This window comes from Camelus bactrianus, chromosome 33, assembly GCF_048773025.1.
Source record: "Camelus bactrianus isolate YW-2024 breed Bactrian camel chromosome 33, ASM4877302v1, whole genome shotgun sequence".
Classification (NCBI taxonomy): Eukaryota; Metazoa; Chordata; class Mammalia; order Artiodactyla; family Camelidae; genus Camelus; species Camelus bactrianus.
The window spans coordinates 22538498-22559952 of record NC_133571.1 but is presented as its reverse complement, the minus strand read 5'-3'; the positions used below and the strand labels follow the sequence as shown (position 1 = coordinate 22559952).

The following is a 21455-nucleotide window of genomic DNA, read 5'->3' as shown; positions in this document are numbered from 1 at the left end:
CGACGCGCCCCCGGGAGCCATCCCTCGCCGGGCCCTGCACCCAGTTAGCCATGCAGCCCGGCGCCCGGCTTGGTTATCCGGAGGCAGGCTCACGGCCCTCCCCCAGGGCCTCTTCCCTCCTCCCCGCTGCTCCGGGAGTGCAGGTGCGGCCGGCCGGACTCACTCTGACACTCATTACTCTGGTATTGACGGCCTTCACCCCCCTGTTATTCTGCGAAGATTAGAAAGCAGAGACCGTTCTTGGGCAAGGGAATGGGTTTTGTCAGTATTCCAGGTGTAGCAGCAGAAAGCATAATAAATTCTGGCAGTCAATCGCATATGACATGGTAATGAATGTTAACATCGTATGCCCCCTTTGCCAACGGGGGGGGGTCATGTTAGATTACAGCTAAGCACAGGCGCGGGGTGACTTCTATCTGCCTCCCTTTCTCTCTCCTCCGTTTGCAGGTTTGACCTCGGTGCTTGCACCACCCCTCCATCCCTGGCTTCATCAACCCGCGTTGCTCAAAAACGCTTCAATTCCCAGAGCTCCGCAGCCCACCCGTGAGGACCCTGACCTGTGATGGAACTTCCCTCCCCCGAACTTAACAGTGACCACCCCCCCCCACCCCCCGGAGCAGGGCAGCCCCGGACTCTGAGGCGGACCCAGCAGGATAACAAATCAGGAGGGCGCTGTGCGGTGAATCCCAAGCGCGGAGCCAGCTTCCTGCAAGTCAAGAGGCGAGACTCCACTCCTCCCCACACGAGGCCAAGACAAAACCAGAGCCAAGCACCTGCTCCTGGCCCGAGTGCTCCCCCAAACTACTTGGTTTCCGATGCTTTGCCTACTATTTTGAATTTAAAAAATTCAGATTCTCATAATAGAATTCCCAGAATCAGCATTTGCTCAGTTGCTTTATTATGAATAAAGGTAATAGCAACCATTAGCGTTTAAAAAAAGGAAGCCACAGGGATTTTTGTTTGTTTGTTTTTTAGAGAAAATTCTCAACTCGACCGGCCAGTCTGAACCTGCCCTCCTTGCTCAGCCAAAACATGTGATAACTGGCCTTTTATCGGGGGGCTAAGGGTAACCTTCCACTAACGGTGACTATTAACAAGCCATGGTGGACGTCAGGCACTGTCATCCGGTCCGTCTGCACACACACACGTGCCGTGTGGAACAGGGGTTATGCGAGGTATCCGGCTCAGGAAGCTGTAGCCACTTACGCTGTGTGTCATGGCCACGAAGTCATGAAGTGTCCGGCTGGGGAACCAGTACCTCCAACCACTCTGCCCATCGAGCACCAGTACAAGGAGCCCCTGTGGACCACGTGACCGTCCTCTCCCTGGGACACGTCCAGCACTCCCCCGTAGAAATGGATTGAAGGCTCCGAAGGCTTGCTTAAAATGCTTCAGAGACTGGAAAGGCAGGGAGGATGGCTAATTTAATAGTAACTACTATTGTTATTAACATCTGGGTAGTACAGTCTGCAAAACACCTTTGTCTGCATCATTTCATTTGATCCCCAAGATTATTACTGTGGGCACTGTTATTGTGCTCACTTTGGAGATGAAGAAACGAATTAACCTAATCTACACTCACAAATGCCTGATGTTTAAATACAGACCGAAAGCAAGGTCCCCAAACAACTAAATTAAAGTTAACAGCAATAATGAGCCGAGTGTTACTTGGATGTCACTCTTCAGTTTCTAAGTATTTTCACCTACATTTTAGTTTTTAACTTAAATTGAACAAATACGCAGAAATGTTCAAATGCATATCTTCAACCCAGTCATCTCTGATCTTGAAATCTTCATGGGGAAATAAACCAAATCAAGGCATCTCTAACCAACAGTCTATTCCATCTATTCCAACGTACGGTCTTCTGAAGACAGTAAGGGAAGCCGTGTCGGAGGGCGGGGGCCCTTGAGGCCTCCTCCCCAGGCTGCAGCCCCAGCCCAGGAGGAGGAAACACCCTCTCCACCACCTTCTCTCGGCAGCCTTCCCAGCTTTCCCTGCGGGGAGGACCAACCGCTCACTTGATCAGTAAGAGACTAAGATCCAAGGGACCTCATTTCAAAAGCGGGTGAAGCCACTGCTTTGAAAAGTAATGTGCCTCTGTGAAGCCACGTCCTCTGCGCAGTTCTCCACCTGCCCCTGCTGGACGAGGCTAGACTGCACATCTCCTCCAGGCGAGGAGGAGGAGAGAAAACACCAACGTTCTGGCATCACGCACACACATCGGGACCTCAACTGTGTGGTTTTAAAACCTTTTCAAGGACTTGAGGGCTGTTTACACTCATGTGGATGCTTACTACAAGGATGATTATGTGTTATCTGTATAATCAGAAAAAATTAATCAATAGGAGAGGTTTATTGTCAAAGACCCAAGGGTGTAGCAGACCCACCTCAACAGGAGGCTTCTAAAGTCACCTGAGTGGTGAGCTGAGCCAGTCGAAGGCTATCTGACCTGAAGAATCTGCCAGAAAAACCTCCGTCCACGTTATGCCCGCCCTCCAGGGAAGACAGCTCAAGGTGCATTAAGCTGCTAACACTGCCTGCCACAGGGCAAGTCTTCAAACGCCAGAATTTAGAAGTAATTCATGAACATGTACCACAAGCTCATAAGATCATTTGGGTATTTGCCTCAAGGTGCAGACAGGAGGGCCAGCTGTCTCCCGTCCTGCCTGCCCTTACCTCCTTGGTCCACTGCAGACGCTAGACACGAGCCAGCCCCGGGCTGAACAAGAAATGGCTGGGCTGCGGGCCAGGCGCTATGCTGGACGTATTCAAATTGCATTGCTTTAATTCTCAATATGTAAATCTTGTGGTTTGTACAGAGTTCTATGATCTTAAAGAATCCCTTCCTCCTCCTCCCACTGTGCCCCCTTCCACCATTAGAATTGCCTTTTCTTTCGGCCTCTGCCGCCCTGGTGGTTTCCGTCGTCCTCCCCTGAGCTGGGAGGGGTGCTGGAGGGCATCTAACTCAGCCCCTCATGCTGTTCTATACTTTGTAAACTGCAAAAAGAATTATACACATTTTAGGCATTGTTATTTTCGGCTGTTAGTTAAACATCTTTCCAAAAAGTATTTGCATTTTAAAAGCGGTTTTAACCTGGTGAGAACCCTGGAGGTAAGACTCTCTCCAGCACTGCTGGCAGGAAAGTGAAGGGTGACGATGACAAAATCTATTAAGATTCAAATTGCAGACCCATTTGGCCCCTGAGATCGCACTCTGAGCACCTCCCCGCGTCAGAGCGTGTGCACTGGGTGGTCACCGTGGCAGAGTCTGCAATGACTACACGGGGGAGCAAACTCAACAGGGGAGATGGTTAAACACCCCGGAGAACACACATCATAGAATGTTCTTCAACTAATGAAAAGAATGTGGTCTTGTTCGATCTGTACCTATTGACCCAGAGGGATTCCTACAGTAGATCATTAAGAGGAAAACCAGTTACAGAGAAATGTACTTACTTGATTTCGGTTCTGTAGGACTGTATCTAAACTAATCCCCTACATGCGTGCTGCGAAAGAGCAAGGGAGGGAGGCAGGAACGGAGGCGGGAGACGGAGAGGAGAGAAGAGAGCAAATGAGTAAGAGTGAGACCTGGGTCACACAGAGCAGCGGGCGCCCAGCGGCGGACTCTCGGGAGGCTCAGCCCCTGGGAGACTGAATTCAAGACGCCGCCGGGGAAACAGCAAATGTGACAAGCAGCGCAAGTCCGCCCAGGCGGGCGGCTGCCTCCCCAGCCCCGCCGTCTCCCTGAGGCCACACGCTTACGCGAGGGGTCTGCAGCCGCGCAGGCGCGTCCCCCCTGCCGCCGCGGCAGGGCAGCGGCGGGGGTCCGGGGGCGAAGCGCACCCATGCCTTTCGGATTTACCACTGTCTCATTCCTGGCTTCTCCACTAATGTTTAGGATGGAGCCTGAAGTGCAAGCCAAGATTGTAAAACCAGAGGCAAGCGATCAAATATTCTCGACAACGGCGTTGCACCCTTCAGAGCACAGAGCTGATGGCCCCCGGTACAGAATCACCCACGCAGACTGCCGTTTTTAAGGAAGAGTGTTTTGTAATCATAATAAAACACTCCTCCACGGGCAGAGAGCGCTGCTGTCACACACGCCTGGTGGCTGCGCTACTGCCAAGCATCCAGACTCAGGCTCAGGAGGAAACACAGGCAGAGGAGGGTTCAGCGTGTAGTTGAGGGAGCCAGTGTCAGTTTTCATCAGTCAGGAAGCCCACATGTCGAGAAGAGGGGCAGCTGGGTAACAAGCAGGAGCAACGCTGAATTGTAGAATCTTAGGTGTCCTTGTTACTTCAAGGCAACAGCGAGCTGAGCAAGGATGTTCCAGCAAAGGGCTGTTCTTACCTCCTCGTTGCCAACTCGTCGGGGAAGCCTTCTCCCTGCCCCCACCTGGAAGGCGGGTTGCTCGCTCTCTGCGCATCCCTGGTTCTTGGCTTCACCTCTTCTCTGCAGCGACTGCACGGCACTGCCATTCATTACGGGAAGTCTCACTGTGAGAGCGTCTCCGTCTGGGTGTCAGCCGCCCTCCCTCACCGTGGCTGAGCAGGGGAGAGTCTGGACAAAGGCTGATGGGTGTTGGACGAAACTTCTCCTTCTGTGTCAGGCTCTCCTCGGGCACAGCGAAGGTTAAAAAGCCTGGGCTGGGAGTCGGGACAAGTGAACCCCACTTCCGGCTATACTCTCAGCCTCTCTGTGATTCGGACCCATCACATGGGCTTCCACTGGGTTCGTCGACCCACCTGTAAAGTGAGCACAGCACAGAATAGTGAGACGAGGGGACACAGTGAGGAGCTGCTGGGGGAAAATCATAGTCAAGCAGCAGTGGAACATGTGCCCACGGCCTCGGGGCCGCCCTTCCTTGTGCAACAGCAAACGCCCGCCCTCCGCCGGGAGCGGCCCAGGCACCGCCTCCACAAGGAAGCCTTGCATGCCTAGCCAAGCACACTTCATACTCACTGCACAACTCCAGGGTCATCGACTCAACTCTTTCTCCGCTGTACTGGAAGTTCTTTGAGAGAGGGTGGAGAGGGAAGAAACAGCGAATTTTTATCTATGTATCCTCAGGGCCTAATACAGCACCTGGTCCACGGTCAGCAGCCCATAAAAACAGATGAACACGTAAACGAGTGGATAAACGAGGGAGGGAAAGCAAGAGGGAGCACTTCGTGCCCCAGGCTCGGGTCAGGTTAAGTGCCTCTGAGCTGATCTCCTGGCAGGGCTGGTGTCTCCAGCCTACTTGCTGATGCATGAAGTCTGAAATGAAAGGGAAATCCTCTAAGGTGTGGGGACTTGAAATTGAACCATGATTTCTGTCTTCAGCTGGTCAGTGCTATCAAGCACATTTTATGGGTAAGAAAACCCAGGTGGAAGAGGTGAAAAATTCATCTACGGTCATCCTGCAGGAAGTGGCAGATTCACCAGGTGCCGAAGCCAGGGTCTGACAAAATGTCCATGAGGAAAGCATGTCCTGCCCATCTCTACAGAAAACCATGGAGAGTCAATGTGTACAGAAAAGCTACGGGAAGGAGCGTGGCTCTGGCTGACCGTCAACTGGATGCACCATTACTGCTCCCTCACATCCCACATCCCACCTTCGACCCTCCAGCAAGACCCGCCCGGCCTGAGCGGGCAGCGGTGTGCAGACTCTCACCCAAGAGCCCACTCACCCACCTCCCCAGCAAGCAGCTCTCTAACGTGGAACCCCCCTCCCCCACCCCCCGGGGCCACGGGAGGCGGCTGTGCAGCAAACGAATGGACACTTCACTTAGCAGGAGGCAGGTAATTTCTTTTGTCCCTGCTGATGCATTATTGATTGTGATGAATGTCAGACTGGGAGCCCATTCCAGGAGCCATTAAACAATAATTTCATCTCCGGTGGGTAATTGATTGTCAGGGGCCCGCGGTGGCCGGTTGTGAAGTGGTGGTAACGTGAATGTTTTTATTTGGGGCAAGGTGTGAAGGGGGGTGACATGACTTATTTATCAAATGGCTGGCCCGGTTTTCAGGAACAGGAGGCTGAGATGGGAAGCTGACCTTCTCCGAGACTCAGGCCACCCGTCTGCAGAGGTCAGAGTCCTGCTGCTCAGAACCAGGGACACATCCGGGACTGTCTGCACCACCTGCTCCCAACCACCACCTCCCTGACAGCCACCCTTCCTCCCCAGAGGGGAAATCCAAGGCATCGACTTTCAAGAATCAGCACTCCTCCTCCACTCCCGCCTCACAAGCCCTCCCAGCCTGTACGCCCACCACTGAAATCCAGATGTGAGTTATCCGCATATGGGATGGTTCAAATCCCCTGGGCCCCTGAGTTCACACCTGGTAGTACCGTCCCGCCTACCCAGTTCCCACCTACTCCCTTCGCCCTGGATGACGTCATCTGCGGAGGGACCCGGGACCCACCTCCATCCCCAGGTGGCAGTGTCAGTTGCTCCGTCCCCGTGTTCTATGACAGTTCATTCACGTCTCCACGTAGAACTATGATGCCACATTCTCAACATTTGTTTCGATGTCTGTCTTGACCACATGGTCAGTGATTCATAACCTTTCCTGGATTATGAACTTCTTACAGAATTTGATGACGATGATGAAATTTCTCCCTAGGGAAAGAAAATGCGAGCACCTTAGCAGACAATACAAAATGTAGCACCCAGTTTCAGCATGTTTACAGACCCACCGGAAACTGTTCATGCAGCTCAGGTTAAGACTCTCTACCCTGACGGAGCGGAGGCCAGTATCCTAGTCACCCCTGTGTCTCTGGGCACCATACGACGGGTGGCACGCAGTAGGAGCTTAGCAAGTGCCTGGGGAACAGGTGCAGACTGCCTACACATGGTCGTGGACGCGGGTTTCACTGGGAGCTGCGGGCCTCCAGCACTGCTGCTGTAAGAGCCAGGAGCGGCACCTGGAACCCGCAGGGCAGAGCTGTTGCTGCCATCCTGAGCAGGTCCTGGGTCCACCTGTTACTCTCCTAACTGGGACGACAGGGGATGAGAAGGGTGTGAGTCCTGGCCCAGTGCGGCAGAGCTTTGTGGAACCAGACTGGCAACCCCGGAGCACACCCAAGCGCAGAGACCAGGACCACGGAAGCCCTGAGACTGACCCACGTCTCTGGGCCTCACTCTGTTCATGCTTGTTTTTAGAACCAGAAGAGCTGCTGTGTCCAAAAGGCCTGGATGTGAACATCTTACCCAGGATCAGACATCCAACAGCAAATCAGCTCCCACGGTCAGGCTCTCCTGACCCGAGGGCTCGCAGGGCCTCGGCCCCACAAATACGACGCCATGATCCCTGGCACTGCTTCTCTTACAGCAGGAACACCTCTCAGTCCACAGCTGTAAAGGTTTCTGCTCGCAAAGACAAGAGCTCCTGCAGGAAAGGCTGTCCCAGCGCATGTGAAGAACGAGGATTCGGAGTCAGAGCGCAGAAGTCTGAACGCCGGCGCTCGCTCGGCGTGCTTCGGGTGCTGGACCGTGAAACAAAAGCCACGTGATTCCTCCTCCTGAAGACTGAGAGGGACACGTGAGTCACCCACGCAGGCACAGGCCACAGAAGCACTCGTTAGGTGTTAGCCGCCACTGTTCCTGCAGGAGGGGCTGTGGGCTGGTGCTGTGGCTGCAGCAAGGAGCTCCGGGGTGTATGTGCGCAGAGGAAAGGCTTTGCATTTTATTTTCTTCTATTATTTTAGCTCGGACATCAGTTGAGCATAATTCCTCTGTTAGGGTCACGCTGTCCTCGAAAGATATGGAACCCACCTCTCGGACGAGCTCCCCATCAAAGAGCCCGTGTTCTCTCCCCACATGAAGCGCGCCAGCCCTCAAAGTCGGCCTCAAACCCTCAGTCCTGGAACCATCCCTGGCAGCTCCCGCCCACGCAGACGCGCCCCTGTCTTTTCATCTCCTGACGCAGTTACTGCATGTAAATGCACCTTCTCTCGATGCGCATACACTTTTAGTACTATGATGCGTTTCATAGGTTAGCTTCTCAAAGACTCAAAGACGGGGCAGTCCTTCAGAGCAGAACGCAGCTCATTCCTGGGCCAGGGTTCCGCCGCACCTGCCTACCATGTACCTGCCTGCCATTTTCCCTGGGGCTCCCCCGGCTACTGGAAAGAGAGTCGGACCTTAAATCAAAGACCTGGTTTAAGTTCTTTCCCTTGCTGGTCTGGGGCTCCAGGCAAGACACACGTGTATGATGACATTGTTAGCTGCCCGCCCCGATATCTGTTACCCACCTCATCCGTAATCATAAAACTCCTGTTTTTAGTTTATACGTGGCCACTTGGATCAAAGGCAGCATTTTCCTGCCCTCCCTGAAGCTAGGTGAGGCCACGAGGCCAAACTCTAGCTAATGAGACGAAAGGGGCGGGTGCGTGAGAGCTGGTCCTCTCTTGCCGACTTCTCCTTTCTGCCGCCTGGGACACACACGCGCCGGCTGGAGCCGTTTCCCACTGCCGCCATGGAGCCATCTGGATGAGGGCCACACCCAGGAACGGTGGAGCCTGGACACCCCACGCTTCTGGGCGCTGTCACACTGCGCCGGGACGGCCTACTTCCAAACGTGATTTTCTGTTTTTCTGTACAATAGCTGTTATTGGGGGTTTTGTGTTACTTGCAGCCTGACTCTAATCCTCACTAAATGCTCTGAATCCTCGGCCTGTCACGACTACGATGCGGATAGTTCATGTCTACGTTACACACAAAGGAAATATCAAAACCTGCACTCGTTGCTTCAGGAGAAGCTGGGTCGCCGGTACCGACAGAGGAAACGAAAGGAAGGAAAAGTGCAAGGGAAGGAGTAAGACACACAGGCCAGGGGTCTGTGCAGACGCCGGGCTGGCGTGCGGGGACGAGCGCACTGGGACAAGGGCTGAGCTGGGCCTTGGAGAGACCCCCACCCGCCCCAACTCTGGCACCTTCAGACTCCAGCCAGAAGGAGCTGTCCCTCAGGGTAGCTCCTTGCACCCCGAGCGAGGACACAAAGACGAGCCGGAGGAAGTCCCACCTTCCTGACGGGAGGCCAGCGAGTCCAGGGTCAAAGGGGGCCAAGCCACGAAGAGAAGTGCCAACCCGGTGTCCTCTCCAGTGACCCTGAAAAAGTGAAGGGGAGGGAAGACCTCTCTGACATCAAAAAAGAGACCACCGGTCTCCCCAGCCTGAGGAAGGCGGGTTTCTCCTGTGTTTCTGTCTTCCTCACCTCTTTTGGTCACTACTCCAGTACCTTGTTAGCCAGACCAGCAGCTCCCCAGGACCCTCCATCACTTCTCTCCTCCGTCACCAGAAAGTCCCCGCGGAACCTCGGCCTGTTCCTCTCAGGTCCAGCCTGTCCTCCCGCTGCGGCTGATGGGCGGGCAGGCGGGGCCCCCTGATGCCGGGCACCAGGCCCTGGACACCAGGCCAGTCGGCCCCCTCCTCTCTCCCTCCACACGATAATCCACACACTCGCCTCCGGGAGCCCGAGCAAGTCCCTCCACCCGCGCCAGCTTTCCTGGGATGTCGCCCGCCTGCCTCCTCCACACGCCGAGCTGACTCGCTCCATGTGTCTGCTTTACACGTTCCGTCTGACAGCGTTCCCGCCAGAGGGCACTCCAGAAGGCGGCGGGGGGGGGGGCGCCCCCCACCCCCAGTGACTTTCTTCTCAATAGGTTACTTGGTTGGTCAAAATGGTTTCAGCTAAAATGTGCTGACCCCAAGATAGATGCGTTGCTCACACACCCATCAGTTAATACCTATGGGGCTCACAAACAGGGAGGGTTTAAAATGCCCCCATTCTGCTGGGTATGTTGTGCTGTCATGGGATTTGAACCCAGCTTCTCGGCCTCGGAGCCCACAGTTTCCCATCTCCTTTCTCTGACTGTTCATCAGCCAGGAGCATGGAGGCTGAGGAGGCGGTGGGCCCAGGCCCGTGAGCCTCCCCGTCCCCCAGGAGGTGCCCTCAGGCGCAGCTCATGCCCCCCGCTCCCTTTTACTCTCTCCTCCGCTGCAAGGAAACCCAGACGGCTCCTGCCCTGGGCCTCTGGTGCTTCCAGGTCTTTGTCCGGGGAGCCCAGGCTGCTCTCTGCACCTCTGCACCAGGGAACATTTTGTTTTCAGAAATCAATGCAGCAGCCGATTTCTCATTCCTACCCTGGCAAAATCCTAAACAGGGACTTTAAAGCCATGTGTGTGTGTGTTTTTGAAGGAGCAGATCCTTTTATTTTTATTTCACTTTTTTTGGACTTTAAAGCCATTTGTGTGTGTTTTTTTGAAGGAGTAGATTCTTTTTTTTTTTTTTTTTTTTTTTTTTACTTTTTTTTGGAGGGGGAGGTAATTAGGTTTATTGATTTATTTTTCTTGATGGAGGGACTGGGGATTGATCCCAGGACCTCATGCATGCTAGGCACGCACTCTACCACTGCACTGTGCCCTCCCCTGCCACCATAAGTCCTTTTATTTTTTTACAAGAGAGCGGAGGAATGGAGAGTTTAAGGAATTTGTCCAAGGACACACAGGCAATGAGCAGCAGACCCCAGCATATACAGACCCACACGGAGCTGTTACAATCACAGCGCAGCAGGAAACCCTGGCCCCTTGCTCCGCCTCCCCCGTCTTCCCCTTCTCCAGGCTCCTGCAGCCCCACAGAAGCCTGGGATTCCATGAAAACTGCTGAAAAATTGGTATGGAATTGAAAAATAATTAACTGGATTCCCTGAGCTAGTTCCCCCGATACAGACACAAGATTTCTCTTCTCTCTGGGCCAAGCTCCTGCAGCAACAATTCTCTGCTGAAAGATGTGGAGGAACTGCTGAGCCTCCCACTGTCCGTGAGCTGCCAGGACCAGGGCAGGAACATCCTGGATGCGAGCAGCCTTCAGGCACCCCTGAATCTGGCACAGGGCAAGGGTGCCAGGGACTGGATCCCAGGAAAGGCGGGACTTATGTGGGGGCCCCGCCACCCCAGGGCAAAGAACAGCATCTGACTCTTGGTGCAGGCTCAAGAAACTTTAAGTGGGTGCAAAACGCTGTGTAGGAGCCTCTGAAAGGCCAAACCGTTCCCCTATCTCCCCCAAAACAAAAAGCCAGACTACGTTTTCTTCTCAACCCTTCAAGTGTTTGAATTTCCGTTTAACCATCTTTAAATTACCCAATGACCCATCCCTAGATTTCTCAAATCTTCTCTAAAATACGGAGCCCAGTCTAACCACACTTATCCTCTTAGGAAGCTGTTAATGAGCACCTACTGTGTACCAGACGCTGTGTTGCTAGGAAACAGAAATGATGGCCACACCGTTCCCGCCGGCTAGGACCCCAGGGAACTGAGCCCTGCAGTCAGACCAGCTGGAGAAACAGCTGCAGCAGGTCCCCCCGGCCCCCCAGGGCCTGGGGCTTGGACAGTCACCTCCTGGCAGTCTCTGCATGGTGTCTAGATGCGGTGACTTTTAATGGCCCGGCCCCACGGAGGCTGCAGAGCAAGACTGAGGGTGTAAAGTCACAGCCTTACTTTGAGTTCTGGCTCCATCACCCGCTGCCTGCGTGTGTTTGACAAGTTCCATAAACTCTGTTCCTCGGCTTTCTCTGCAAAGTGTTGATGGTAAGAGGATTAAATTCAATCAGCTCGCAAAGGGCTGAGAACAGCTTCCGGCCAGAGTGAGTACCTGGAGAGGAGAGCCGGGGCCCTAGCGTCTCGGGCACCCCGAGGGGAACCGGCATGCGCTCCCCGCCACCGTCCCGCCACAGGCAGTGACGGCTGGGTGCCCCTTAGTCCACCAGGTCCCGGGTTCTCTCCCTCCATCGTGCCTAATCCGCAGAGGACACTGCCCATGACCCTGGCCTCCCAGGTCTGGCCAAGGGGACTTGCATTATTTGTGTCCATGTCTGTTTGGAGCAAAGCAGTTAGAAGCAGGGGGGTCGTCTGCAGGGCCCCGCTTTCTGGTTGTTTTGAGATCCATTATGGGGGGACGGGGCATACAAACCCCAAATACGTTCTATGGCCGTGAGGCTCAACAAAATGCTCCTTGACACCCTGCTTCCAGAACCTCCCTCCTCAGATAATTCCTTCCTGACCACAGGCTCTGTTACGTGGGAGCCACCAAACGCCTCTTGAAATTCCACGTTAACAGTAGTTTGTTTGACACTGGAAAGCCTTCAGCTGAACAATATGATATATAACGACATTGTGGATTTACAGCGTGGCTTCCTCTGGTTTTAGTCTTCCTCAAGTGTGACTCAAAGGGCACTTTCTGTGCACACGGACCCCAGAAAGGCACAGTCCTCAGCCATCCAGTTAACCCAGGGGCAAAACCATTAAAATGGTGCAAGTCATTCAAATTTAACAGAGCAAGAGAAGGGGAAAGGATCTCAGAGACCAGTTTGGTCCACTCTTTGTCATTTTTTAGCTAGTGAGGAAACCAAGGCCCAGAAAAGGCAAGTGACTCTCCAGAGGCCACCAGCAGCGTCTGGTCCTTTAACCTTTCCCTGACGTGACAGGTGATGGGAGGGACCTAAGGGTCCACAATGGACCAGAATCGTGATGATCTTCACTGTGGCAGGAAAAGAGCTCCCAAATCTGCAAAATGAGGACACCAGAGAGCGAGCTGCTGCAAGGATTAAATGAGACCGTGCATTCTGACGCCTGAGCCCAGTGCTGGACACATTAAAATGCAGGGAAAACAACGTCGCCTGTGTCAGACCCAAGAAAAGACGCTTCTGCGATGTGATCACACAGTCACCTCTCTGTTCTGCTCTCCTATGTGCTGTAGCTTCCTTTCTTTGTTACTCACCAATTAAAGATGCCCTAAAACAGAGGTTCCAGGCTGTGGTGTGGGGTCCGCAGAGCTGCTCCCAGGTGCTCCGACCCTCGCCTCTGATGGGAGGGTGCACCCCTGTCCCCACTTCCCGGCCAACGAAACGAGGAGCAGAAGGACCAACGTCACCGATGTGCCATCCACCATTCCTCTCCTCATTTTGGGCGAATTGAATCTGAGTCGGTGGCTTTTCCATCAGCCGGGGTCCCTGCTGGCAAACAACGCCTCTACACCGTACACGAAAAATAAAACTTTGTTATTTCAAGCGTTGTGGCGGTTTTGAGTTTGTTACCACAGCTTTAATCTAACTTATCCTGCCTGATACACTCTGGCATGATGGAGAGAAGAGATTTCTTGTTTGTTGTTTGTTTTATCCTTAGCACCTTTCACAGTCTCAGGCTGATCTTCCCTACACATCACACTAGCCTGGGACTGCTTGTTCTTTCAACTTAAAAACATCTGCCAGCCTGAAGGCTCACCTCTCCTCCCCTACACTTGACCCTTTTAGACTAACAAATGACCCCTGAATGAAGGGCAAAAAGCAGTTCAAATCCTTCTCCCCCACTCTCCCGTCCTCTCCCCACACCCTGCCTCCCGGCCTCCACGTAAACTAGCAATAGATGAAGCAATTGTGTTTTAATAAAGAAAATTGATTTACCTTTTCAGCATTTTAACAAATGGCAGTGCACACAGATCTCTGAAGATTTATGCCCACAATTTGCAAAATTATTTCTCTATCGATCAGCACGGGTTTGTTTTTCGTCAGTTCAGTCAATTAAGTGGTGACATTCAGGTGGGTAATTGAGTCAAGGCTGTGAAGCCCCCGGTGAAGGCAGATACTTGTGGATTCCGTGACTGAGGGCTGTCAGGTACGCAGCGAGATGCCTGGGACCTAATCAGGCAGGAAAGCAGGCACCGGGGAGTCTGGGGAAGGAGGAGACATGCGGGGAGTGGGGTTGTTCAGAAGCACTGGGCTGTTTGACATCAGAATGCCACGCTGTCGGTGGCTCTGACAGCTCGAGCCCACAAGATCGATGGTCAGCTGGGCCCTTCGGTCTGACAAGGGAAAAGAAACACCCAGGGCTGGGATCAGAGCCGGGCAGTGGGCGGCCCCGTCAATACCACCCCAGCGCCTCTGACCGCACCCTGCGGGGCCCCCACCCCACCCCCTCCCCTGGTTTTTGCACGTAACCCAGCAGGTCGGGCCTCTGAAAGGCCTGCATTTTAGAAAAAGAGCTCAGAAGGAAAACCATTCAAATAATAACAGGTGTTTTCTTGGGGTGTTAAACTAGAGCTGAGTTTTATATTCAGAAGGTTTACTTACATTCTCTAACTTTTTTTTTTATTGAGGTAGAGTTGATTTACAATGTTGTGGTAATTTCTGGTGTACAGCATAGTGATTAGTTACATATATATATTCCTTTTCATGATAGGTTATTACAAGATATGAATGTAGTTCCCAGTGCTGTACAGTAGGACCTTGTTGTTTATCTATTTTATATATAGTAGTGTGTACCTGCAAGTCCCGAACCCCCAATTTATCCCTCCCAACTCCTTTTCCCACCCTGGTAACCGTAAGTTTTCTATGTCTGTGAGTCTGTCTCTGTTTTGTAAGTAAGTTCACTTGTGTCAGCTCTTAGATTGCACGTATAAGTGATGTCATACGGTGTTCGTCTTTCTCTGTCTGGCTTACTCCACTTAGAATGACAGTCTCCAGGTCCATCCATGTTGCTGCAAATGGCATTATTTCATTCTTTTTTTATGGCCAGTAGTATTCCACTGTATACACACACCATAACTTATTTTCTAACTTTTTATCGTGATCACGTGCTACCTCGATAATACATAAAAACAAAAGCTTTAAAAAATCCAATCAGCCGGGCGGCGCAGGGCTCAGCAGAAACCTCGCACGCACGTGATGTGCCCAAGGACTTGCCGAACTGCACGCGTGCTCTCTTGACGACAGTCACCCCGCTAAATTAAAGACAAAAGCAAGAAAACGAGGGGAAAGACGGCAGAAAAGATGCAAAGGAAAGAAGGGAAAGAAAGAAAACTGCTATGAGCGCAGACACCCCGCTGGGTGAGGAGGACGAAGACGGACAGCAATTTTCCCCGCATCAAGGAGTCCGGGGTCAGAAAGGGAGGGAGGGAGGTGCAGACCGTGGTCCAGGGGGCAGTGAGGGCAGAGGGAAGCTGTGGGTCCTGCAAGGAGGGAGGTCGGAAGAAGAGTGACAGAAGGCATCTTAAGGGTGACATTTGACGGAGACTTGGTACAAACAGGGGTACAGGGTAAGGGATCTACCCCCATCCCGTGTGAGGGGACACTCTTAAGGAATGAAGTTGTTTTCAAGGCTCAAGAAAAGGACGGACCTGAGATGTGGAATTCCAGGCCCCGGGGCAGAAGGCACCTAGACAGCTGGGCAGGGGCACGTAGCGAGCACCTCACACCAAACCAAGCAGCACCTGTCCTGCTTCTCTGTCCAGAGCACACAGGGCTGCACGCTTCCTGCCCCTGCCCCGGGCACTTCCACGCTTCTGCCCCTTGCGCCAAGACCCACCCTCCACCTGGACGACAAAAGGCAAAGTAGCAGACAGCTAATTGCTCTCTCAGTGGGAAGACATCCCTCTCTTCTGAGCAAATATGGACACAGGATGTTACTCTAGGAACTCTTTGTCTCTGCGTAGTTACTTGTGTGATTCAGTGATATTTGTTCTTTCAATTACCCAGCAAGTATTTCATGTATTCATTCAACAAATATTTACCTGTAGACATGTTTAATGGATGCTCGGGTACGATGTGGTCTTTACTCCTCAAACCCTGCCAATGCCTTCCTGCGTCACACAGAACAAAAGCCAAAGTCCACGCGATGGTCCAGGAAGCCTCGGTGGTCGGGGCTGTGCATCCTCCCTGAATGTCTCACGCCCTTCACTCCCTCCTTCCGGCCACGTCGGCCACCTGCTGTTCCCTATTTCTCAAGCACCGAGTGTATTTCTATTTTGCACTTGCTTATTTATTTATTTATTTATTTATTTTTTGCTTCTTGCACCAAGACCTCTCCCAGCCCCCAGTATAGAGGGCGAGGACCGCTCTCCGCCACACACCTGCCTTCAGACAGGCTTCTTCAAGCCTCTGCTGAAATGTCACCTTGTCCAAGAGAACTTCCCGAGCCACCAAGAGCCAGAGGACCAACTCCCCACCCCGTGCATCCTCTTTATCACGTTGTTTTTCTCCACGACACTTATAATAATTGTCTTAATACATGTCTGCCTGCTGAACTGTTACTGCCTGTATCCGCCCATCCCAGTGAAAGCCATGAGAGCAGGGACTGCCCATCACGGGGTGTCCGGTGTCCAGCATCGCCTCACATACAGTAGCTGCTCAGTAAACACTGGTTCAAGGACTTAACGGATATGGGTGCGGGGGCTGGGCCGGGGTGGGCGCTCCAGGCACGCAGTGGGCTTCTGTGCCCCCACCACCCCCACGAGCAGCTCCACTCCTTCCCTTAGAGGTGGGCGAGCTGGCGCGTCTGCGGACTGACAATCAGAGGCGTCCGAGTGGGACTCCCGGGCCCGAGGACTGTCAGGGACAAGACACAGAGGCAAATGGTCCGCTGCTGGGTTCCGGTCCGACAGTTCCCATCTAACCTGCAAGTGCCAGGTAATTGGATTGGTAATGGGATATGGAGCCTTTCTCCTTGAGGTCACCGCCTCGCTTCCCGCCCCGGGGACGGCTGCAGCTGAGAGCCATCGCTCCTGGGGGGCAGTTCCAAGATCATCAGGAAATGTCTGAATCTGAGTTTCAAGGGAAGGCTGTGCCTAGTGTCAAGGCGAGAGCTTGCAAGCCTGGTTCTACACTCTCGTGCACCTGAGGCCCCCAAGAATGGGATGTGAGGCCTTGGCGAAGGGCTACCCAGGGCCACTGAGGATTACAGGAGCCCAGCCCCGCCCAGGAGGCACAGCCCTTCCTCGGAAGTGACCTGAAATGCGAGGTGTCACCATCCCAACAGGCACTCGGGCTGAGAATTCGTCTCCTCTGTTTGACTTTTCTCATGTAACCACCAGGTCGCTCAAGTCAGGGGGTTCAGTCTTAGTCATCTCTGCCTGGCCCTCCTCCAGGCCCTTTACAGGGCTGTGCGGGCAGAAGGTACTCAACACACCGATGAGCCATTTGGAGAAGAGCGGGAGGGAACGCAGGCAGAAAGAGCGTCTGCAGCCTCACCAGCTTCTCCCTGCGAAACCGGAGTGAGCTCCCCGGGACCCAGCCCCGCAGGGCTCCGAGCGCGGCGGAGCGGGCGGCAGTGGCCTGACCGCGGACACACGTCTGCACCGCAGGCTGCGGGGGCAGGAGGCAGGCGGTGTGAGGGGGGAGGCTCCCTGCTGCACGAGCCAGGCCACCGGGGGACACGGCACCCGGAGGCCGCGGGCACATCAAAGACTTGCCTCAGGCGACAACCAGGTCCCATTCTGAGACTCTGTGAGTGAAGCAGAGACGTCTCACTTGACTGAGCCAGAAGCACCTGAGCCTGACAGGGCGGACGGGCACCAGGAGGTGGGAAGGGACACCTGCCAGTGGAAACAGCGAGGCCTCGCACCCACCCACCAGCCAGTCTCCTGAGAGGAAGCGCTCCTCTCCGTCCCTTCTCCCCCAGGAGAGATGGTCTCGGGAGACCTTGGTCTCCCAGGGTGGAGCCCAGTCTCTGGGCCCCTGCTTCTCCAACCCAGGAGCAAAGGAACCTTAGGAAGACAGGATGAGGGGCAGCTGTAGAGGCCCCGGAAACACAGGCACAGCTGGTGTCTGTGCTGCCCCGACTCCAGCTCCCCTGGGGTCTGCAGAGGAGACCCCGCTCCGGTGCAGCCATGCATCAGACGGACCAACACTGATGGCAGAAGCTCGAGGTCTCGGCGGAGGTTGGCGTCCCCAGACCCAGAACGAGCAAAGCTGGGATGTGGGAAAGGATGCCTTTGCCGCACCTTTGTCCCAAGGCCCATGACCCCTCCATCCAGGCTTCCAGGGCTAGTCTGGTGACCAATGGGGCCACCTCTCCAGGAGACACCTGCCTTTGGAAAGGCCGCCTGGAGAGGGCACAACACTTAGTCAACCCGCAGCACGGAGGCCCTGGACCAGCGGAAGTTCAGCTGAGGGACTCCCCAGATGGGGATCCTCTGGGGGAGGAAAGGTTCTTCCTGCCAACCACGACCCATCATGGCTCCTAGTGAAGCTGCCAGGCTCCAAGTCGACCCCGGCAACCACGCGACCCCCCTCCCTGTCTCCTCTTTGCGTCTGTGGTTTGTGATTCCTTCCCACTGACCACAGATGTGCTGTTGCCTCCAGGTATGTTCAAAGCACAGATTTCACAAAAGGCACGAGTGAGCTGGAGGACGGAGAGCAAGGAGGGATGAGGGGTGGGGGAAGCGGGACAGACGGCTGCTTTCCAGCAATGCATTTCGGTAACAGCAAGGACACACCTGAATGCTGTTGGTTTTGTGCAAATTAAACCACTAGCGCACGTCTTGTTTTGGCAACAACAGGCTACCTCACATCTGGACGCCTCACCTACAGTCTGCAGAGCTCATTTGTCAGGCAGCTTTCTTCTCCCACGGGAAGGAGGTCGCCGGTCACGGGAGACGGATGGCGCTCTCGGAGAATCAACATTAATGAAAATCAACACCGTCTAATGAGTGTTTTTATGGCAGCCTCATAAAAAAAGATTTTTGAAAGAAGAAACAAATCAACAAAAACAGCAAGAAAGACCAGAAGCTTTCTCTCCGATGCCTCTCAGTCCTTGTAAACTCGGGGTCAGGACAGGGGTAGAAATCCCCTGGGCTCCCCTCCACCCAACTCGGATTCACTGGCGTCAGGTCTGAAAAGTTTGCGTGTGCGCACACCAGTTCCAGAGACACTTCCCTCTGTTCAGGCCAACTGCTGGGCAGAGGGGAGTGGACTTCAGTGGGCAGCATGCTGTCTGAATGCCTGCTCCATTTACTGTGTGACCTGGGGCAGAGCCCCTAACCTCTCTGAGCCAGTTTGCACATCTCTAAAGTGGGGATTCTAGCTTCCCCCGCATCTCCCCCAGGACAGCTGCAGCGGTGAAAATCACATAAGCCAGTGGGTGTGGAAATGTTTTAAACCATGAAGCCCTATGTATCTAGGATTCTCATTGCCTTAAGGCACCGCTGGGTAGTGGGTCATAGGCCACAGATTGGAGTCACACAAACTGGGTTTGAATCCAGGCTCTGAGGCTGACCCAAGAGCTTACCAGCTGCACGACATCAAGCAAGCTACTTCACCTTCCTTAAGCTATGCTTTCTCCAGCTAAGAAATGGAATAATTATAGCCTTGTACACGGAGAGTTGGGGGGAGGATTACGTGGGAAAATGAACACCACATGCTTCGGAGAACACCTGGCACGTGACGAGCGGTGGAGGGCCAGGAATCGCTGTGCTTAGAGGCCGTAGTCTCCCTCCTGCTCCGCCAGCAACAGCCTGGCCCGCGCACGGGTCCGAGGATCTGCACAGGAGCCCGACGGGCAACACCAGCCCCCCTGGGCCCTGGGTGTGAGAGCAGGGAAAGGAGGCGCAGGTACTGATGGGGGTGCAGCGAAAGGAGGGAGGACGGGAAGAAACTGGGACGCCAACTGTAACAGGGAGACGCCCGAGTCGTCTCCGAATGGCTGTGACTTGGGAGGAGGGTTCCAGGGAGAGGATGGTTAACTCTGCTCCGCGGCTGCGCCTGTAACAAGAAGATGGGCTTAAATTGATGTTTTACGTGAAGATTTGAAGACCCAAGAGGGGAAAAAGGAAGGAAGGAAGGGAGGGAGAAAGACAGAAAAATATCAGAACGAATGCTCACCCCCCAAACCCCGGATGCTTTTTGTTAAATAAATACATAAAGAAAATGAATCAGTAAAAAAATCTGTTCTCTCCTATTTTTTCCATTTTGTTTTTCCAGTTCTTCACATCTCTAATTTTACCTAAATGATAATTTTATGAGCAAATCAAGTTATACATAATACATTTTATGTTTCTTCTCAGCAAAATGATTTTAGATATGTAAATTGTATTACAAAAATAAATATTGCATGTGATTCTAATTTTTCACCAAATTTAAATTCCCCCCACCAGATTCTCCAGCCTTCTCTCTCCAATGGTGTTAACAGTTCCAAGACCTCAACATTTATACATTTAGCTCAGGTTTGAGAACTTCATGTGAGGTGAGGTGGTGCCGTCTGTTAACTGGCGAGGTTCTAAAATCTCTTTGGCAAATTTCATTATTTCAGCTCTGGACCAGTAAGGGATGTAACTGTACGGAATTGAGTAGAATGAAGCCTGCCGGTCCTCCTACATGCCTGTGACAAGACTTGCGAAACCTCTCTAATTACGCGTAACATCGCATTCAGGCTCAAGCATATCCCCACCCAAGACCCAGCCTCCTCCCCCTGAGGAGCACGTCCAGGAAAACGGGTGTGTGACTTCCCCCCAGGCCTCAGAGGCAGCTGCTCCCGTCTTGGCCCTGTTTCTGGAAGCTCTCTGTGGTTCATGACAGCATTGAATCCCACAGGGAAAGCTAGTGAGGGCGTGTAGCCCGAAGCTGTGGGCACTGGCCCCCCAGACTGAGCTCTAGTTCATCTTCTGGACACCCTGAGTATTAGAAGCTGCTGGCTAACTTATGCAGAGCTGTGTGCTTCGGTGCGGTGGCCATTAGCCCATGTGGCTACTTAAATTAATGAAACTGAATAAAATTACAATTTCAGCTCCTCAGCCGCACCGGCTACACTTCAAGCGCTACTCAGCCATGGGCCAGCCAGCAGCTTCCACGCAGACAGCACACGCAGAAGCCAGTCCCAGCATCACAGAAAACCCTCCTGCACAGCACTGACCTGGAGGAAATGGGAAGTGAGGAACCTAGCCATTGCTAAGTGCCTGCATATGCCAGCCTCTCTGTGCAGCGGGGGCTCGCTGAGTTTTCGGGTAATCTGCAGTAAACAACGTCACCCTCCCTTTCCAGGTGAAGAGCTGGAGACTGAAGAAGGCTCACCTACAACCCCGAGTCCCACAGTCCAGGGCAGAGCTGGTGCATCTAGGACAATCCAAGCTTGAAATTGTTCACACTCTGAACGATGGGGCCAAAGTGATACAGCAGATGTGGATGGGTGCAGAGACGGGAGACAGTGAACTGTCCAGAAATGCAAAGAAATTCACTGTCATAGGAGAAGCAGACCCCGTCTCCCCACCGTGCACCTCCCAGGGGAGAAGCAGGCGCTGGCATCTCCATGGACACGTCAGTCCTGTTTCACGCGGGAGGACCACGTGGCAGAAGACCAGGGGGAAGCTCAAGACGGGCCTCAGATAACATCACGGGCTGAAAAGCCGTCATCGCAGCAGTCCCCCAGGTACGCCAGGGGCTCAGCCCTCTGTCACTGAGGCTGGAGAGGACGTCTGTCAGCAGGTCCGTCTAACGGAGCCCAGGCTGCTGACGGAGGCTCCAGGGCGTGGCTCTCACACCGCGTGCAGCGTTGCTATGAAAACAGCCACATGCCAGGGTCAATATAACTGGTTTACACAGAGCTTCAGCAGCCAGAGCCACCCGGAGCAGCCCCTCGCATCCTCTCAGGAGTCCGGGGTGCCTGGCACCACTCTTCCGAGCAGCTGCAGTGTGGGCCGGTCTGGA

The 21455-nt window shown here is 53.7% G+C and overlaps 1 long non-coding RNA gene across 2 annotated transcripts in view; it reads right to left on the bottom strand.

Annotated features, from left to right (window-relative positions):
• Positions 1-646: 646 nt before the first annotated feature.
• The window catches only part of LOC123617652 (uncharacterized), a 135274-nt gene continuing 114465 nt past the window's right edge, over positions 647-21455 (bottom strand). The window contains exons 1-4 of one of the 2 annotated variants that reach the window (XR_012503814.1): positions 13446-14753; positions 12764-13014; positions 6410-6606; positions 647-4746 (exon numbers count right to left, since the gene is read on the bottom strand). This is a non-coding gene — a long non-coding RNA (uncharacterized LOC123617652). Of the gene's footprint in view, positions 4747-6409; positions 6607-12763; positions 13015-13445; positions 14754-21455 lie in introns of those variants that run through there. The other variant, XR_012503815.1, reaches the window with a different exon arrangement.